General features: G+C 46.1%; 1 protein-coding gene across 5 annotated transcripts in view; it reads right to left on the bottom strand.

The window, feature by feature from the left end:
- LOC144934244 (uncharacterized) overlaps positions 1-13,073 on the bottom strand; it is a 56,145-nt gene that overhangs the window by 36,842 nt on the left and 6,230 nt on the right. For 4 of the 5 annotated variants that reach the window (XM_078859881.1, XM_078859883.1, XM_078859884.1 and 1 more), the window contains exon 2: positions 6,963-7,031. The exons of the other annotated variant lie outside the window; for it this stretch is intronic. The gene's annotated coding sequence lies outside the window, so the exon portion shown is untranslated. The remainder of the gene's footprint in view (positions 1-6,962; positions 7,032-13,073) is intronic. 5 annotated transcript variants of the gene reach the window in all.

Genomic DNA, 13,073 nt, shown 5'->3' with positions numbered 1-13,073 from the left:
GTGGGTCCCCGTCAACGTTTGTGGCCTTGGGGTAGCATTAAGAAATGTGGGAGGGTGCATTCTATTTATGTACTGACTGCTGTTATACAATGAGCCACGTAATTAATTGTAAACACGCTGCACAGCGGCCAAACAGGTCGGTCCGCACCTGTCAAGAGCAGTCTCACAGGTGTGCCCCTGGAGATTTCACGACATCTGTGAGAGCCAACAAAATGGAACCAATCGGGCCAGTCACTTAACTAGGCCGCACAACACAACACAGGGCTGACCCTTGGTATCTTCGAGGAATAGAATGTACAGGAGGCTACAGCGAACCTCCTCCCCCACAACCTCCAGTGCTAACGATTTAGAGGCGGCACCGCTGGAATGCCGTGTTCAAGTCCAGGCATTAGCCTGTGATTAAACTGGGTTCTCAAGTGCAGCGAGTTGTGAGTCTCAACATGGCCACCAATGACCCCCCTCCCCGGCCCCCATCACATTCAATTTGGTTTTGAACTTAATTTGGCTAAATTACAACTCTAATGGGACTCATTTCTTTGTTGTGATAACTTTTGTTGTTGTTTCTGATTTTTGTTTTGGTGCCATTTCCTAATTTGTTTATTCATTTTTCATTTTACTTGGTCGTAGCGTTTTAATTTGCTCAGTATGCACGTGTGCGCGCTTTTGGCTTCTTTCGCGCCGTATGTAGCCAACCACGTATATAAAATTTGGTCCTTATATCGTTGCGGGATGCTGTTGGCATGAATGATGCTATACAGAATTAAAGTATTATTAATTAAAATGATCGGTTTAACTGTCATGCGACGAACATTACTCTTGGTGGGAAAGTGCTGCCACCTACTGCGTGGACCCGAGGTCAGTGGAAGGAATCTCAAGAGGCAGCTCTGCGAGATCCACTTCCGCGGGCCCGTCGCAATGCCCTGCGAGAGTAGCAGATGGATTATTTGTCTAAAAGATGCGACGCCTATAGAATGATCTGGGGGGAAAAAATAATAATTTTTTTGGACGGACAAGCTGGTGCCTGAGCTCCCCAGACCTACCCCTGCTGTCTGCATCCTCTGCTTGCCCCGAGGGGGGAGCTCGCTTGCTCATCTCATTTACAGATAACATCAGATGCATTTAACATTCCTTTCATAAAATGCCTTATATAGTATAACAGGAGCAGTGAGCCCATGTTTACTCCCCTCTCTCACTTCAATTACCCTACATATAATTAAATACAAATAATAATTATTGGTGTTTTGGTTATTATTATTGCTGCTGCTGCAACTAGTCAAACAGAATGCATTACGAGGTCAACAAATACCATGAATGTTGACAATAAAACATTGCAAATAAAACTTTCAATTTTTCATTAAATGTCAAACATAAGGTCAACGTGGCCTCTCTTAGTCTGGGAGGTGCAAGTGCCCGCATGTTCAGGGCATGCACCTGTTGTTCACCGAGCTGCACACATATCATCCCTCTCATCATCATGAGCCATGGTCCGTCCACTGCTGTGGATGAAGGCCTCCCCAGGCCACCGCCACCTCCCACCGTAATCATCCTCGTGAGCCTCTTAATTCCTGCTTGACCCTCGGGGCTGCGGTGCAAGCGCCGTGTGGCTGCTCAAATGGAGAGGCTTTTGCCAACGGCTTCATTGTGGCTCAAGGGGTTGGGCGAGTGCCTCCTAAACCAACTCCTTGAGTCCAGAGCTTCGCAAACTCCAGTCCTCGCGACCCACCACAGTCCAGCTTTCGAAGATAACCCATTGACCTCTGTCCACTCGGAAGCTTAGTGGCTGCAAGCAGCACATGCCGGATGATTGTGAAATACGTTCCACGTGACTTTGCAGAGCACCAATTCGTTTTTAATAAGCGCTCTCTCGCCGTTCGCTATTTAGTGACGGTGATGTCACCAAGGCGGTTGTGCCAGGCTAGGTGCACGTTGAGGCCACGGGGGGGTGACTGAGATGACTGGCAGATGCACCACCCGTGCTCCCCACGATGCCAACTGTTGGCACGTGGGACAAAGATGCTGTTAGCAAGCACCTATGAAAGCCATCACAGCACACGAGGAGGTGGGTGGCCTACACCACGCCAGACCGACTTTGTCTCCCTAGTGACGATGATTACACACCACACTAGGTACTCATATGAGGCCGAGTCAACCTCGGGGAGGCCCAGGACCGTTTCAGATAATCGTCACTGGTGTTGGCCATGAGCAGGAATCGAACTCCAGTCGCCGGGTTCGTAGCGCAGCATGCTAATCCCTACACTGCTGCTCCCCCCACACGTGGGACAAACATGTACCGTACACACGTACACAAGATGTCTACATTATTACGGGTCGACACACTCTCAGAGAGAGGATGAGCACAGAGACATCACATCGACTGTTACAGGACGTTTTTGGGGACCTGCGTAAGGCACGCTGCTGGACGTGCCAATGCCAGCGTGGTTTATACTAGCGAGGGAGTGTCAGGGGAGAGGAGACAGCACGCCCAGGAGGGCATCCACCGCGTAGAGACGGAGTGAGTAAACCATACTCTTTGGTTCTTTCGGTAAAGTCACGTAGGTAGAAAAATAAAATAAAACAAAAAATTACAAAATTATCCAGCAGTTCCACTGCTGGATAATGTTTTCCGCCTGAGGACGACCGCTGGTGTTGCGATCGAAACGTCGTTAAATATTATTTCTTTTCTTATTTTATTTCTACCTACGTGACTTTACCGAAAGAACCAAAGAGCATGGATCCCTGCAGTCACGAAAGCTTCAAATCAAGATTGAGTCAAGCATCTCGTGCGCAGGAGCTCTGTGGATGGCTGCGTCGCGAGGAACACACCATGACAGTAAACCATTCCCATTCGCGGGGGGGGGGAGGATACGTTCCTTGAGGACGGAGCGAATAGTCAATCGGCGAATATTAATACTCAAAGCTCATGAGGAGAATCGCGTTTGGGGTCATACAGATTTATTATGTTTAAGCATATAAACTGTATGTATATAATAGTAGGTTTTTACCCTTTTAACTGGTACAAAACTGACACCTTTATTCAAGGCATCATGTTTGCAATGACCACAACACAAGTAGTCAAAAAAGCAAACAAAAAGAAGCAACTCTGATAAAGATGATAATATGCACTGTCCTTGAAGTTGATTAGCCCACACCCGAGACGGCTTTCTTTAGAGCCTAGTCCCCATTGGTGTAGGGCCAGATGACACCAGAAGGCGTACAACTCAAACACAGTGCAATATCAGAGTATTGAGAGCTCGGGGTAAGCATTTACACTATGAGATCTCTTTTACCAGTGGCAAAATATAATAGTAGGTTTTTACCCTTGATGCCTTGTATAAGGGTGTAAGTTTTTGTACCAGTTGAAAGGGTGAAAACCTATTACTATATTTTGCCACTGGTAAAGTTGGTCTCATAGTGTAAATGCTTACCCCGAGCTCTCAATACTCTGATATTGCACTGTGTTTGAGTTGTACGCCTTCTGGTGTCATCTGGCCCTACACCAATGGGGACTAGGCTCTAAAGAAAGCCGTCTCGGGTGTGGGCCAATCAACTTCAAGGACAGTGCATATTATCATCTTTATCAGAGTTGCTTCTTTTTGTTTGCTTTTTTGACTACTTGTGTTGTGGTCATTGCAAACATGATGCCTTGAATAAAGGTGTCAGTTTTGTACCAGTGAAAAGGGTAAAAACCTACTATTATATTTTGCCACTGGTAAAAGAGATCTCATAGTGTAAATGCTTACCCCGAGCTCTCAATACTCTGATATTGCACTGTGTTTGAGTTGTACGCCTTCTGGTGTCATCTGGCCCTACACCAATGGGGACTAGGCTCTAAAGAAAGCCGTCTCGGGTGTGGGCCAATCAACTTCAAGGACAGTGCATATTATCATCTTTATCAGAGTTGCTTCTTTTTGTTTGCTTTTTTGACTACTTGTGTTGTGGTCATTGCAAACATGATGCCTTGAATAAAGGTGTCAGTTTTGTACCAGTTAAAAGGGTAAAAACCTACTATTATATTTTGCCACTGGTAAAAGAGATCTCATAGTGTAAATGCTTACCCCGAGCTCTCAATACTCTGATATTGCACTGTGTTTGAGTTGTACGCCTTCTGGTGTCATCTGGCCCTACACCAATGGGGACTAGGCTCTAAAGAAAGCCGTCTCGGGTGTGGGCCAATCAACTTCAAGGACAGTGCATATTATCATCTTTATCAGAGTTGCTTCTTTTTGTTTGCTTTTTTGACTACTTGTGTTGTGGTCATTGCAAACATGATGCCTTGAATAAAGGTGTCAGTTTTGTACCAGTTAAAAGGGTAAAAACCTACTATTATATTTTGCCACTGGTAAAAGAGATCTCATAGTGTAAATGCTTACCCCGAGCTCTCAATACTCTGATATTGCACTGTGTTTGAGTTGTACGCCTTCTGGTGTCATCTGGCCCTACACCAATGGGGACTAGGCTCTAAAGAAAGCCGTCTCGGGTGTGGGCCAATCAACTTCAAGGACAGTGCATATTATCATCTTTATCAGAGTTGCTTCTTTTTGTTTGCTTTTTTGACTACTTGTGTTGTGGTCATTGCAAACATGATGCCTTGAATAAAGGTGTCAGTTTTGTACCAGTTAAAAGGGTAAAAACCTACTATTATATTTTGCCACTGGTAAAAGAGATCTCATAGTGTATGTATATATTAATCAATACATATGTTGTATAGTACTGTTATTTTACTTACCTTCATAAGGATGTCATAAACATATTCAAAAGTGAAAATGTCAATTAATAGATAAATAAATATTACATGGTGTTATTTAAACTTATCTGTAATAATGCAACTCTTTCTTCTTGCTTGGGGGCTATGGGTAACGGTAACACAGTACACCATTCCAGAAAATGTATAATTAAAGTTAATTTGTCGCAAATACGCAAAACCTTGATTGTAAAACCCACGAACGTTAAGGGTTTATGTATCGCATTTTGTTCTTTTCTGGTGTAAGATGATGGTGTTGCCAAGAGAACTATCCATCAACATGTATAAAGTTTCATATTTTACTTCCGATTGTTTGGTTCCGGAAACCAAACGGGCATGGAGAGAAGGTCAAGGTTTTCCCTTCGCTTTATGCCGATTTGGTTTGTACGATTTCACGCTATATATGCGGCCTAACTATTTATACCCAAAATTCGCTATATGCGGTTTGAATTCACTCTACATGTGGCTATGCGGTCGGACTTGGGACAACGTTGTGTGTATACTCTGCGTACTGTGTGTGTACTGTGTGTGTACTGTGTGTATACTCTGTGTACTGTGTGTGTACTGTGTGTACACTCTGTGTACTGTGTGTGTACTGTGTGTGTACTGTGTGTACTGTGTGTATATTCTGTGTACTGTGTGTGTACTATGTGTGTACTATGTGTGTACTGTGTATGTACACTCTGTGTACTGTGTGTGCTGTACGCGCTTATCGGTAGGCAGCTGTCTCCTCGTGCAGTTTAGCTTTGTCGCACCCATTTTTTCGGAAAACATCTACTACTACTACCGTGTAGAGTGAGGAGAAACCTGTATATTAAAGTTTTACGAAAATTGTAATGGCAGTAAGTGTTGCTATTAATGCGACGCGATTACCCCACGCACTTTGTTGGCAAGATTACGGCCGGACGCCACATCTCCGTTGAACACAAACTAGAGCCACCTTGCAGCTCAAGGCGATTTCCCTAGGGCAGCGGTTTCCCAACCTGGGGTCCCGCAGACCCCTGGTGGAACTAGTCATCCCTCACCAGGGAAATGTACAATTTCAATTAACTACTCGTAGCATGTGGTGGTTCGCAAAAATTTGGGAGGTTGAAAAGGGGTCCGCACACTAAAAACAACTCTATTATTTTTAATCTCTAGCAGGTAAGGCCCACTGAGCTATTTAGCTCTTTTTCAGAAGCGACCTGGCCACAAATGATAGCTCAACAAAGTGGCTGATACGTGGAAATTCATAGCAGCCAAATACACAATGTTTCTAAACGTGGAGGGAAAAACTGGACGACCGGGATAAAAATCCACGCGACCACGGGGAGAGAGACATGCAAACTCCAAATATACAAGTGTTAGGGTCGAAATTGAACCCACGATCTCCTGCATACCAGGTGAGGTAATTAACATCTCGCCAGCACGGCGCCCTTCTCGCCATCGTGAAAAGGTTGGGAACGACCTCTCCACGGCACTGTAAATAACTAAGCACATGCAGTGGTGGGTGAGCATTTCCGCGTTGTTTCGTTTCCAACGACATGAACTCGACGGTGATGTCAGTTCGATAGCCAATAACCACTGGCACTAGCGGCGAGTGACATCCCAACTGGTCCTTGATGTCCCCCCACTTCCACGGCACATGATTCGCCATGCTGGTCCAACAACCCCCATCACCCACACAGCGTGGGGAGGCCTTCACCCAGCAGTGGGTTTACAAAACGCTGCAAATTATTTTAGTTTGTAATAATTATCATTTCATGTTCATTGCGCACACGCACACACGCATTTGCTGCATGTGCAGCACATAGCATGATCACACAAACACCGCAAACACGATCGATACATGCAGCCCTCAAAATGGTAGGTTGAACAAAATCTAAACCTTGACTTAAAGCTTTCGTGACTGCAGGAATTCATACTCTTTGGGTCTTTCGGTAAAGTCACGTGACTTTACCGAAAGACCCAAAGAGTAAAAATCAAAACTTCAACATACTGGGAACAACCACCAACTCTCAAACTCTGTCGTGAAGATTTTAAATTACCCAAAGCGCGCAGAGCGCTAGAAAAAGTGAAGGACAGACTTTAATGCACTTAGCTAAATGGCAACCCCCTCACCCCGGCCGCCTTGCACACGAGCCACTGCAATAACCTTGCCTACCCCACAGGACGGCTTGGCCACCGCAGTGTGCCCCTACTGTGGCCGCTTTGGGGAATGTCCCACGCACGTGCTATTTACCGCTCGCAGCTGGGCAACAACTTCTCCAGCGAGACTACAGCTGCTGCTGCTGCTGCTTGTTCACGAAGCCTGGAACAAAGACAAACACACAAACACGAGCGTTCTGTTAACTTAGCCACAAGTATCAGCACGGCATAGCTCTTCCGTGTACCCAAAGCGACACTGGGCATACGCAGCAAATGGCCACTTCTGTGACATCAGCCTCGCTGAAAAGCACAGGTTAGGTTAATAATACACTTGACTTTTAAACCCCAATCATAAGAGACAGATAACGGCACTCCTTATCTATAGCTAGGCAGTCAATCAATAATCAGCTCCCCAAACGTTCCGTCAACACTGCTTACCGCAAAATGTATTTTGAACTTGCGGAGAGTTCTTATTTTATTTCATCCTTCCACCGCTGCGCTGCAATTCCAAAAAAATAAAGAAGCAAAAAATCGCTCTCCTGGGCACGTACGATGCAGCACTTATTACCGACCTGCGGAGTGTTTGCGCCGCCGTGGCAAGTTTGCGGTGGAGCGGGCGAGGCGCGCAACACGGATTGAGATGCGTCCCGTCCGCTCGCTCGAGTTCCCTTGCCGGCTCTCGGGTTAACGAGCACTCACGTCGCACGCTAACACGCCCCCGCCCCTCCCCTCTTGAGAGACATACACGCGGCTGCGCTAGCTCCACTCGCTCGCAGATGAGAGGGGCACGGCTCGGGGATGGGACGGCGGTCGTTCTATTCCGTGCCCCCCATTGCGCAGGAAGTGTGTAATTATGGCACGTCTCTTTTGGTAAACATTTGGCCCGAGGACGGTGTGGCGCGTCTTGCAGTGTCGTGTCACGAAAGCCAGCGGTCTGGCCACCGATTGTGACAATGTTCGCAGCATACCGAGGCAGGATAACACTTTTATTTATTTTTTGGGAGCGATTTGAGATGTTACAAAACTTGTTTAACAAGCGTGGTGCCCCCCACCCCCCGCTCCGATTTGGAAATTTTAACAATTGTAATTTACGTTTCGTGACACACTTGGTGAGCAGCAGAGGGCAGTGCAGTAAAATCCATTGCTGTGATAAACTTCTATGCTCCCACCTCTACATCCGCCACCTTGTTCACCCAGCAATTGCTAGACGTGGTGCAGTACAATCCAATAACACCCACGAGCCCGCACGGTGTGTGGAGGTGATCATCCAGCAGTAGATTCAAAGAAGGGCTGCTTGTACATGTACAAGAGGCACGAGTGTGTATGCCTCTAGGATTTCCCGATTACCTGCACTTTGCCTGTTACAGTGCACAGAAATGGTATTAAGTGACAAAAACAGAGCAAACAAACAGGTGCCTCATCATATCATACACCCAGTCTGGTTGTACTACTGATTACGTTACGTAACACAAACAGGGCTTAGTAATAAACATTTTAATACCCTTTCCGCAAAACAGAAAACAATGCTGAGAAGCATTATTCTACGTCAATCAGCATGCAGGGATGTACATCACACTCCAGTTTTGCTTTAACGTCTTAATCCAAACTTCCGTACAATTGAAATCGTTCATTTTATCAGCAAAAGAAGCCACGCCGGGTCTCTCTGGTCTCGCTTTCAGTTCACGAAAAGTGCTTAGGCATGTGGGTGGGAAACTGGCATGGGGGGGCGGGGACACTCAAACCAACTCCCCACGCCCTGCTTACTACTGCCCAGGTATTACAAACACACTCCCCACGCCCTGCTTACTACTGCCCAGGTATTACAAACACACTCCCCACGCCCTGCTTACTACTGCCCAGGTATTACAAACACGCACCCCACGCCCTGCTTACTACTGCCCAGGTATTACAAACACACTCCCCACGCCCTGCTTACTACTGCCCAGGTATTACAAACACACTCCCCACGCCCTGCTTACTACTGCCCAGGTATTACAAACACGCACCCCACGCCCTGCTTACTACTGCCCAGGTATTACAAACACACTCCCCACGCCCTGCTTACTACTGCCCAGGTATTACAAACACACTCCCCACGCCCTGCTTACTACTGCCCAGGTATTACAAACACGCACCCCACGCCCTGCTTACTACTGCCCAGGTATTACAAACACACTCCCCACGCCCTGCTTACTACTGCCCAGGTATTACAAACACGCCCCCCACGCCCTGCTTACTACTGCCCAGGTATTACAAACACACTCCCCACGCCCTGCTTACTACTGCCCAGGTATTACAAACACGCCCCCCACGCCCTGCTTACTACTGCCCAGGTATTACAAACACGCCCCCCACGCCCTGCTTACTACTGCCCAGGTATTACAAACACACTCCCCACGCCCTGCTTACTACTGCCCAGGTATTACAAACACACTCCCCACGCCCTGCTTACTACTGCCCAGGTATTACAAACACGCCCCCCACGCCCTGCTTACTACTGCCCAGGTATTACAAACACGCCCCCCACGCCCTGCTTACTACTGCCCAGGTATTACAAACACACTCCCCACGCCCTGCTTACTACTGCCCAGGTATTACAAACACGCCCCCCATGCCCTGCTTACTACTGCCCAGGTATTACAAACACGCCCCCCACGCCCTGCTTACTACTGCCCAGGTATTACAAACACACTCCCCACGCCCTGCTTACTACTGCCCAGGTATTACAAACACGCCCCCCATGCCCTGCTTACTACTGCCCAGGTATTACAAACACGCCCCCCACGCCCTGCTTACTACTGCCCAGGTATTACGAATCCCCTCCCCCACGCCCTGCTTACTACGGCCGATGTAGCAACAGCAGCGCTGTGCTAGTTCGTAAATTCGCAGAGCCCTCACATAATAAAAGCACTGATAATTGCGCACACTTGAGCCAACTTACACACGGAGCTTCGGTTCACATTTTCCCAGGCTTCGAGGGGTCCTTTACCATTGTTCACCACCCGTGACTTTTCAAGAGCCTAAGCACCTACCCTGGCCCATCAATGGATTCATTCCGATCAATACCATTATGGGAGGCTTTCAGCAACGCATGCAGGCGGGGATGCCCGAGGCCCTTCACGCATGTACCACCTTGTCTCTCTCTCAACGAGGGCGCCCTTCAATCAAACCACTTAAATCCAGTTTTGTGCATCTTCTTGTGTCTCTGCCTCTGTGTGCAAGTACATGGCCTTAGGAGATCATCCTGCCCCTGACAATCGTACAGTAACGTACTCTATACTGTACAGGAAACATTTGTCTTTGTTTTTTGGTGGTGCAGTGGTTTGCACACTGCACGATGAACCCTGTGACCCGCGTTAATTTCCTGACCACGGCTAACATCGGTAAAATTTGGTATTACAACTTGTCCTAAAGCGTGGAATCAAATTCGGGTCGCCGGGTTCGTAGCGCAGTGTGCTAACCACCATCAAAATACCCACACGTGCACACGTAAAGGACCAGCTCTTCTAACCCGCAATGCCGGTAAGCTGGCTGCCACTTCACCCACAATGACTAATTCATGCGCGCCAATGCATCAGCATTTACAGGCGCATTGTAAAGTCCGGCCCGGGAGCATCGTCAGTGGATCTGGAGCCACCGTCGCTGTTTGCGGGCACCTGCCAGGCTCGGGCGGCACACCCTGCGCTATTTCAAGTGTCGGCAAAAACACGCAAATCGCTGCCACGCCTTAGTTGCGGAGAGCCTCACCGATCACCATCATTCAGGGTAGCCGAGCAAAACAGAACGGCACATTTTAGAAAACAAAGTATAGTTAGTGCACTGCGTTCCTGAGCTTTCATGATAATAATCATTATATTAAGTCAGGCGGGTCAAGAGAGACTGCGATTCTGACTTCCTGGATTATTACTGTGACCTACTGGATCCTGTCCTGACGAGGCTTGACACAGTTTCAGACTCTAGATCGTATATAATTGCGTAATTTGGTTGTGAGAATTGTTCGTCAACTTAGCGGTGAGCTATGTGAAACAATAATAATTACCGGAGCTCTAAAACGCTTGTACATCGCGTAACGATTTACTCTATTTGACTGTGTTGGGTGGTGGAGGGTTCTTAAAGACAAGGATTTGGTCAGATCGTGACATGGCCTAACCCAAAAAAATCTATTATTACTCATAATATTAGCTGTGAAAACCTGCGTGTAAAAACTTTTTTAGGAGGGTTATACTAGATTTTCTAAATCGGGGGGCGATTGCGATTACTGCGATACTTTCCTATTAATTAAAATGCAAATAATCTTTCAAATTTGGCAAATTTGGACCATGACATCGTGCAGGGATCTTGAAAAGTCCAAAGTAAAGCGTGTGGCGCGTTGTACTTTTGTTTTTTGGGTGAATACACAAGCAGCAATGATGAGGGGAGCGGCCATAGGCTCAACAAAGGCGGACGTGTATTTATCCACGGGCTATTCCATGAAGCACCATTCAACATTTTGCACGATCACCTTCTACTACCAACACAGCGAAAGTGACATGCTCTTCACGCTCACCCAGCCCGTTAAAGTACAACCAACAATGGCAATAAAACTGTTCAATTTGCGCTGATTAACATGCTGACAGTAACAGCGACATCTCAGAAAATAAGTCTCATATCGAAAGGTAAACACTAAGCATGCAAGGATATCTCAACCCCAGTATCATAAGCGAATTTATGAATTGTTAAGATTCATGGTTACAATTGAATTCAGTTAATGATTGGTCTCGTTTTATCCATCTCGTTTGTTATTGTTTGCACAGTCCTATTTGCTCCATTCACCAAAAATTGTATTTGCACAAAACGAAAATGAATAAATTATCACGCACAACATCTCGATTTTATCCATAACTACATGCATGCTTGTGGTCTTCTGGATTAAGCTGCGTGCTGAGAATATCTTTTCAACTCCTGAAGATGCCCGCAGTAATTGTTGTGTGGCAAAAGGTTGAGAGAAAAAATTATCGACACAGGGCGCCAACCCGGACGAGCGCGATTGAATTACGGGCTGCACAAAAACCCTCCGTGCCGAATCGATGCATCGTTACATGCCGAGCAAGTACGTCTCTTGCAATTCCAGAACTTGCTACCAATCCTTGGACTCCCTTGCACAAGGATATCGATGTCAATATTGTACACACCAGGTATATCGCATTTATATTACCTGTAATGTATTTTATAAATATGTCATTTTATTTATAAAGGAATATTCAGGACAAAGGCCTCACCGAGAAGTTAATAGGATCATAATAGGTAATTTAAATTGAATAGCTACACATTTTAACTATTTAACTAAAATTCCACCCAAAAATGTTGCCTTTGTTTACAATGTAGTTATTTCTTAACATCAAGCTCAATGTTTTCTTTCTACTGATGCAGCACTACTTTTATCGAACTTTAATTTGCAATTCATGTTTTGCAATTCACATCACATAGTGCATTCTCATTGCCAGGTATTCCTAAAGGATGCATTTAGTGTTTCTGAGAGACCTCTTCTGTGTTATTCGTATCCACAGATAAAATAAATAATGGGATGAAATTGCCATCACTTCCAGGTCACTCCTCTTATCTGTAAAAAAACATTTGAATTGAAAAAAAACATCTACCCTAGGTTAAATGCATTTTTGGGGATCAATTGGGGCCACAAGTAGGATTTAAAGGAAATAGGGTTCTCAGATAAGAGCAGTTTGATTACATGGTATTTTGGAAATGTAGCCTGAATTATGTGATCCTTTGCTCAGGAGCCCTAGAGTTTGTGTAGGTGACCGTAGCGAACATGAAATCCATCATGAACACCGATGTGCAAATATAACTATGGCAGCTGCCAATGGTAACTACTGTCCACTCGAACTCATAGAAAGGATACATTCTCATCATCTGACTATTTCTGCACAATCAAGGACAAAGATCCCCACAGAGCCTAATAGACTATTGAGCCAAGTGATTCGAGTGAGCACATTAACAGCCGACGCAACACACGCAAGGGGAAGGTGTGGTCAGAAGAAGACCCGGCCACCTTTGTCTCCGCAATGCTGATGTATTACACACCGCAGTAGGTACTCATTTAAAGCAGTCAACTTAAGGGAGGACTAACGACATAATGGAATAACGCAACGGTTGTACAATATGCAACGATCATGAATGTATAAATGTGTCTGGGTCCAATGAACTTGAT

This window comes from Lampetra fluviatilis, chromosome 9 (genome assembly GCF_964198595.1).
Source record: "Lampetra fluviatilis chromosome 9, kcLamFluv1.1, whole genome shotgun sequence".
Lineage (NCBI taxonomy): Eukaryota > Metazoa > Chordata > Hyperoartia > Petromyzontiformes > Petromyzontidae > Lampetra > Lampetra fluviatilis.
The sequence above is the reverse complement of the archived record's forward strand: the minus strand, read 5'-3'. Positions and strand labels throughout refer to the sequence as shown.